This window comes from Triticum dicoccoides, chromosome 1B (assembly GCF_002162155.2).
Source record: "Triticum dicoccoides isolate Atlit2015 ecotype Zavitan chromosome 1B, WEW_v2.0, whole genome shotgun sequence".
NCBI classification, from domain to species: Eukaryota; Viridiplantae; Streptophyta; class Magnoliopsida; order Poales; family Poaceae; genus Triticum; species Triticum dicoccoides.
The window spans coordinates 61,109,360-61,117,236 of NC_041381.1; the positions used below are offsets into that span (position 1 = coordinate 61,109,360).

At 44.2% G+C, this 7,877-nt stretch overlaps 1 pseudogene; it reads left to right on the forward strand.

Moving 5' to 3' along the window:
• Positions 1 to 4,123: 4,123 nt before the first annotated feature.
• LOC119350132 lies at positions 4,124 to 6,515 on the forward strand (annotated as a pseudogene).
• Positions 6,516 to 7,877: the final 1,362 nt, after the last annotated feature.

The following is a 7,877-nucleotide window of genomic DNA, read 5'->3' on the forward strand; positions in this document are numbered from 1 at the left end:
AACCCCAGCCACAGAAATGCTGACGCGTGGATGCCTATTGGTCCCGGTTGGTGCCACCAACCGGGACCAAAGGCCCTCCTGCCTGGGCTCAGCGGACAGGCCACGTGGAGGTCCATCTGTCCCGGTTCTGGATTGAACCGGGACTAAAGGGTCAGGGCATTAGTACTGACACTTTAGTCCCGGTTCATGAACCGGGACTAAAGGCCCTCACCAAGCGGGACTGTAGGCCCTTTTTCTACTAGTGTAATGAGTATGTTTTGCTGTATGTTGTGTTCGTTCTTCTCTATAAGCAAGTCTTGTTGTTGGTTGTTGTACCGAGAGTGTAGCAAATCGCCATATTTCGACATGTTAAGCATGTCTTTTCGGTCTGAAATATTAAGCGTGACCCTCTTATAAGAGTACCGCGGCACCACGAGCAGTAGCCGGAGCGCGTTGCAACTGTTCTCAAGACCGCTCCCCTTAATATCCAATTCAGGAGAACTCTTGCCGGAGCGCGTTGGGAAGCCTGGCTCCATCTGATGAGAAGACTGATGGATGTGCAACTTGCTTAAAGTTCGGATTCGTTGAGTTGGAAATTAACCAAGAATGGAGAGTTCACAGTTAAATCGATGTACTTAGATGTCATCAATTCTAGCTCTATTCCCTTCTCCAAACATGTTTGGAATGTCAAAGTCCCTCTGCGAGTTAAAGTGTTTATTTGGTTTATACATAAACAAGTTATTTTAACCAAGGATAACTTGACAAAGCGCAACTGGACCGGTTCTAAGAGATATAGTTTTTGTGATCAAGACGAGACTCTCAAACACCTCTTCCTCGATTGTCCTATGGCGAAGGTTCTTTGGCGGACTGTTCACATTGTGTTTAATATTACTCATCCGAATAATATCAACATGTTATTTTGGACGTGGCTGGATGGGATAGAGACCCAAACAGCTAAACACATTCGTGTAGGAGTATGTGCTTTACTTTGGACAGCCTGGAACTGCAGGAATGATTTGGTTTTAACAGAACAACAACTACTCATTTTTTGCAGGTCATCTTCCGGGCTACCACGTTGATCCGTTTGTGGTCGCTACTCACTCAGACGGAGGCCAGGGAGCATTTGGTTACTGGATCTGCCCGATGGGAGATGGTAGCTCACGCTATATTCAGTCGTTTTGGATGGCGGTCATGTAATAGGATAGGCAATTAGTTTTCCTATCTTTATGTTGCATTGCCGGATGTGGCTTCTATTTTGATGCTCTTTGTGAGCCCTTTGCGGACAAGTATGTAACGGAGTTACAGACCTTGGTTGGACCTATTTGCTTTTAATAAATGTGGCCGTATGCATCTTTCTGATGCAGAGGCCGGGGTTGCGTCCCTTTTCCAAAAAAACGAGCAGTAGCCGGAGGAGGGGCAAAATAGAGGGGATAGTCTGCGGGGCCACATCCAGGGACCACAAAGCTATCGATTCGTGGGGCGGCGTGAAGAGCATCTCTGGCTTAGGTATGTTTGAGTTGGTACAAAAAGTCCTTCCTAATTAAATCGCCAATTATAACTCCAACGATGATTGATGGAACAACATACTACTCCTAGGCCACAACGTTATTTAGACTACCCTGAATCACGAACAGGGCATTGCGATTGTTGTTACTGCTCATCGCAGTGGTGGTTCAGACCTGGTTGATCCCGGGGACAGGTTGTTTGATTGGAGTCACATCGGATTATCTCTATCAAGTGCAATAGTAGCAATACCCGGGCATAGCTGCAGTATGTAAAATGCTTGTAGAATTTGGAATCAAAAGGTATCATCATCATTGAGTGGCCTCTGAACATAATTCAGTTGTTGTTACCCTTTTCACTAAAGTTAAATACATGGTTTTCTGTGAGAACTCAATTTTTGAACTTCTAGATTATCTACCTTTTTGGGCCAGTTACTGTTATACATAAAATTCTGACCAGGTAGAGATCATTTTCATGGTATATGAGTTTTCACTCTGTCTTCTACTCATTGGTGAAACGTGTCATGGGAGACCTTTTTAGGGAAGCATAAAACAATTGTTCTTTTTTTTGCTGTATTATTGCATCTCATCGTAGCATTTATTCCTCTGTAAATAAATATAAGATGTCATATTTGTTTACAGTGGGAGTAGAATATTTCTTTTACAATAATCTTCTATCAGCCACATTGCAAGTGTCATGCTTCCATAATTAAACTTGAATTTTTCATCTTAGTCCGCCTAATTTGCAATGGTTGTTTTACACTTACCACAGGAAAGATGTTTTCTTTTAAGGGTTTGGCTATCTGATCGCGCGCGCGTTGGAACGGCCGGTTACAGACAGCATCAAAACTTTCCTGTTTAAGTAATTAAGGGGAGAAGGTTTGGCACACCGGCCCCCCACCCTTTCAAATCAGGGGGGGGGGGCTGAAAATATTAGGATCGGGCGCGTAGGGGTAAACTCATTCTTTTAATCATATTGTCTCTAGCTGGTCTTCATCTCATATCACATCGCAGTTGTCCTCCTACATTTTTTCATCACACATACTACAATAGCACAACGGTAGCGGGTACTGGCGCAGTGTGTCGATCCGTGGGCACACCGGTTCGAGGATGAGCAGGGGCTTGAGAGTTGGGGCCGGCAGCCCAGCAGTGAACAGGGATGGCGGTGTTTGGAAGTGGGCTGCGGTGGGTAGGGAACAACATGGCCCGTCGCCGTCCGCTTCGTATAGCTCAACATGATGGCCGTTCATCTGAAAACAAAGTTGGAAATGCAAGATTATCTGAGGGCGATGCAGATTAGCATGGATGCTTCTGCGATTTGATTTTTGTAGATGGAATAAATTTAGTATATTTTGTATATACCATTCTTCTATTTGTAGTTTGTAAATAACATGAATCCAGTTCTTAGGAATAAACAAGTGCCACCACAGTGGAGAAAGACAGTTCGCTCACTAATGTGGTGATGTCAAACATTTGAACTGCGTATGGAGGATCTTCCATCGCAAATAGCAAAGTTTTATGGGGACTTACATTAATCGGTCATGAAAATATCTGCAGTTCTGATCTAGAATTGTCATAACTAAATGTCCAAAACCAGATAAATGCATTGCTTGAAGATTTAATAACAAACACAATGGCGTATCAGTTGCATATGGCCAACAATGGACATCATATTTTTGTTTGATGGTAATGGATGACATTCAGCTGTATGTTACAACGTGGCAATGATATAGGAGACAACGGATTCGCTTTCTTGTCTGGGAGCCAACACACCTCGTTCCCATGATGGCAGTGGCGGATCGGCACGAACACGTGTGGTGGGATCATGGCAGAGAGCAGGCCAGGCGACTCTACTATGTGAAGGAGAGAGGGCGCCATGGCGAAGATGAGGTGGGTGTCATTCGGATATAAAGGAGAGGGCTTTAGCAATAAATGTCCCAATACAGCGGGAAACTAAGCGGGAAGGGGTGGGTCCTGCAGGAAAAAACGAAGGGTGCACTATGGGCTAGGACTTTTGTATTCGGACCGCGTGTGAAGATAACATGGCGGATAGTCTGGACTATCATATTTCTCCTCCACATATGGGTTGGATTTGGGGTAGGCCGGATTATCACGGTTGAATTTTGGAGAGTCCGTTGGGCGCCTGTTAGATATCATAATACACCCGGACGTATGAGGAAGAAATAAGCTTCGACCTTAAAGACGGTCTTAATTTTTTTTATGTGCATTCTATACCCTAACAATGCTTAGGCATTCACTAGTAAAAGAAATTTTACAGTGTAAAAGAAAGCTAGCAGACTGAGTTGTTCGTTCTGCAATGTACGGACTGGCCCATTTTGGGAGCGGCGTCGGTGTGCAGAGCCCATACCACAATCTTGTTTCGACGGCCGTCTCGAGTCGACCAGTAACCGACGCTCGCTTCCATGGACACACAACCGGTGGCTCCATGCATGCATGCATCGCAGCAGTACAGCTAATACAGCACTAGCTGCCAGCCAAACGCTTACGTGAGAGACCCTCGTGAGCCCAGCTATACAACCTCTGCTCCTCTTACCGTCCTCGTTCACTCCGCATCCGCAGCCGAATTCCCCCCGTCTCCACCGCTCAGTCCCCCGGACTGCCGGACCTTGCCTCGCCTTGCCATGGCAGCCGCAACACTGAGAGCGCGGCTCAACGCCCACATCTCCAGAATGTTTGCCGAGGTGAGGCCACTCCCCTCCTCTCCAGTCGTGTGGTTCTGGCTTTTGGCTTAGCTGGCCTCCGGCTGACTTGGCCCTTGCCTTTGCCTTGGCGTGCGTGGTCGATGTCGATCCAGGGCGTGGTGGACGAGGAGACCTTCGAGTAGCTGCGGGAGGACGGCACCGCCACCGAGGTCGCCATACTCTTCATCAACGATGCCTACCAGATCCTCCACGACATCGACATCCGAATGTCCGCCCTGACGCCCTCTATCTCTCCCTCTACTCTCGGTCTCGGTACTGACTCACCTTGTCTGCTCTTGAATTTGCAGGGAGGGGCCGGAAGTGAACATCGACGAGGTGGAAGCCCTAACGCAGCAGCTCATGGAGTGCGCCTCCAGGTGATGATCATCATCAACACATTCTCTTCCACCAACTTATTTTTCATTGTATAATGCTTGTTGGCCCGCGATTCAGATCTGTTTGTACTGGGCAAAGGGTTCTATACGAAAAAGAAAATTGTCGCTTGCACAGTCGTGTGGCCGTAATTAGAAGAATCGACTTTAGTCAAGTTTTTCCTGTTATAGAGTTATCGGTATCCCAATAAATCTTAATTTTATGGTGATGATAAAGTGTTGTCGTTTTGCGAATATGTCTGGTATTAATCATCTTCTATCATGTGCATCACTAATAGTGGTTTTTCTTGTTTATCCACGACATCGATGTTGTTTTTATTCGGGTGTGTCGGCACAGGGTGTGCACCTCATGGGGCACGACCGCACGAGGTTCATGTCGTTTGTCGCAGCTGCTGTATAGCCATAAATAGAATAGCTGCGTTCAATCATATATCTCATGTACCGGAATTGTTGGTACTCCCGCCGATCGCAATGGTATAGCTTGGCGAGGGGAACTTTTGTCGCGCAGTGCCATTATTCGACGTCGACAATGAAAAAATTGTCACTTTATAAGCACGGCTGGTATAATGATATGCTATTCTACGTATAGCCAATGGCCATTTTTTCTGTTTTGTCGTTCGAACGATGTTGTTTCTATTCAGATGTGTCAGCGGCAGGGTGTGTACGTTATGGGCGTCATTTGAGTGTCGTATATACAAAATTAGAAGACCTGAATTTAGTTGTGTTTCATGTAACGGAATTGTCGGTATTCATGACAATGTCATGCTCAGGCAAGAAAAACTTTGTCGTTTTCTGTACATGCTGGTAGTACTGCTACTACATATAACGACAATGATGTTTTTTCTGGTTCATCAAACAGTTTATTGAGTTGACAATCATGATAGGAAATGGTTCCTTGAGAATAATTAATTTTGATGTCCCAAGTATGCTTATGTGTATCAACATGTCTCTCTGTTTAATAAGTTTCTAATTTTCTGATCAGCGTGTGTTCTGCATGTTTCAGTGTTGGAGCACAGCAAGTGAAACTGGCCTGCATGTTTCAGTGTTTATTTCTTAACAATATTTTTTCAATTTCTCAATGTAAACCTACCCGTGTCGTTGTCTTTTATGTCATTGTATTCAGCTCATACCAATCTAGCATCATATATAAGTAACCTGCTTTGCTTTCTCACTTCATCTGCAATCATGTTGATATTACTCGGTTCATTATCTGAATATGCTTTTTTTTTATTCTCTTGTAATTTGTTGGCTCCTGTCTTATGTTTACAACACAACTAAATTTCAATATGGCTAGTGTCTTTCTTAAATAGAGGGTTAGAATTTCATAACCATTTCAAGTCAGTTCTGTTAACCTCTTTAGAATTTGACTGTGTGATTTGTTTGCATTATTTCAGGTGCCTCGTGTCATTGGATTTTGTTAGGAATTTGTACTGTATTATGCGCAATGAGGTAGCGACCATGATGCAGGTAGCATCTTATGTGCCTAATGTTGCATTTTGATACCAACTTCTCACTAGTTTCCTAATCCATAGATTGGTCATATATAGTTTAAGATTGAGAAAAAACAGCAACCTTAAATACTTAATTTCATTCTGTCGATGCTTGGTTTTGGAGTACTTTGTTTGTGTTCTCTGAAAGTCTCATCTAGCCGTTGAACGTTTATGTCGTAATTTGTAACCACATTTGGTAGATATATGTGGTAGCTCTTAAAAAGTAGTAGAACTTCTTTGTTTCCTCGCTTAAAAGATTTAGCAAATACCAAATAAGAAACTGACCAATTTGTAACATGGGTGATTAGTGAAATGATGGGAGTTGAGAACCATTATTTGCAATAGAATTGTCACAATCTTTTTTGGGAAGGTACATATGTTAATCATTGGCCTATTATTCATCTTTTGACGCAGCTGGAGGATCAGATCGTGGCCTGTGGTCCTAAGTAATGTCAAGTGAAGGGAAAAGATTGTGATCCCTTACAATATGGTGTGTATGTATCTCTGAAGGTGTGGCGGTGTTCAAATGGTGTCTGGCATTAGAGGGCGTGTGTGAAACCAGATGAGAATTTTCTCGGCGGAACTTTGGTCTCATAACCCTGTAAACAGAACTTGTTGTCCTTTGTCGATGTTTGTTCGTGAAGTCTATATACTTGTGTATCGTGGATGTGCTGCTGCCCTGCCCATGGGCTGTGTGTAAACCCCATCCTGGTTTGTTGGTTGCCAGTGACTTTCTTTTGTTGTATGTTGTGTTGGCTTCTCTCTCTAAGCAAGTCATGTTGTTGGCTAGTGTACCAAGAGTGCTGCAAATCTCCATATTTGGATATTTTAAGCATCTCTTTTCGGTCTGTAATCTTCAGCGTGGCTTGCTTATAAGAGTACGACGGTGTCGTAGGTGGCAACAGGAGGGGCAAAAGTAGAGGTGATAGTTTTGCCGGGAGACATGCAAGCATCACGAAGCCGGCGATCCCTGGGTTGGCACAAAACCAGATTCCAGTAGTGAAACTTATATTGATCAGAAGTGAAAAAACACAAAAGAACTATAAACCGAATTTTCTTAAACTCTTGTAAAATGAAGTATCACTGGTGGAAAAAGGGCCTTTGGTGGCGGTTCGCAACTGCCATTAGTCGCGGTTGCGCAACCGCGACCGAACGGGCGCGACTAAAGGCCCCACCCTTTAGTCGCGGTTGCTTAAGAACCGCGACTAAAGGCCCGTCCACGTGGGCGCCAGGTGGCCGTCGGGGCGGAGGACCTTTAGTCGCGGTTCTTCTGACCAACCGCGACTAAAGGCCGCCGCAGGTTTAGGGTTTTAGCCCCCCCCCCTTAAACCTGTTTTCTGTTTAATTTGTATTGTTTTATTTCTTTTGTGCTTTATTTTAATTTTGAAGGAGTTTCACATATTCTACGGTACTACATACATGCATATGAATGTACAATTTCAAACAAATTTGAAATTAGAACCAAAAAGAATTCAAGAGGAATATACAATATATATTCAATATCATCGGATGACCATATACAATTTTGAACAAGTTTCCATACATAATTTAATGCATATAAAGTTCTACGTCCTCGTAATGGTGTTCTCCTTTAGGATGGAGGACTTCCCTCCTGAACCATCCAGCTAGTTCCTCTTGAAGTGGTCGGAAGCGAGCTTCTGGACTAAGCATCATCTGGAGGTTATTCCTCTGAGCATTGGTATCACTCGGAACCCGCTCAGAGGTGTATCTCCGGATCATCTCACAGACATAGTATGCACATAGATTGGTCCCCGCTGGCTGAATATCCTCACCATTCTTAGCCTTTGCCCT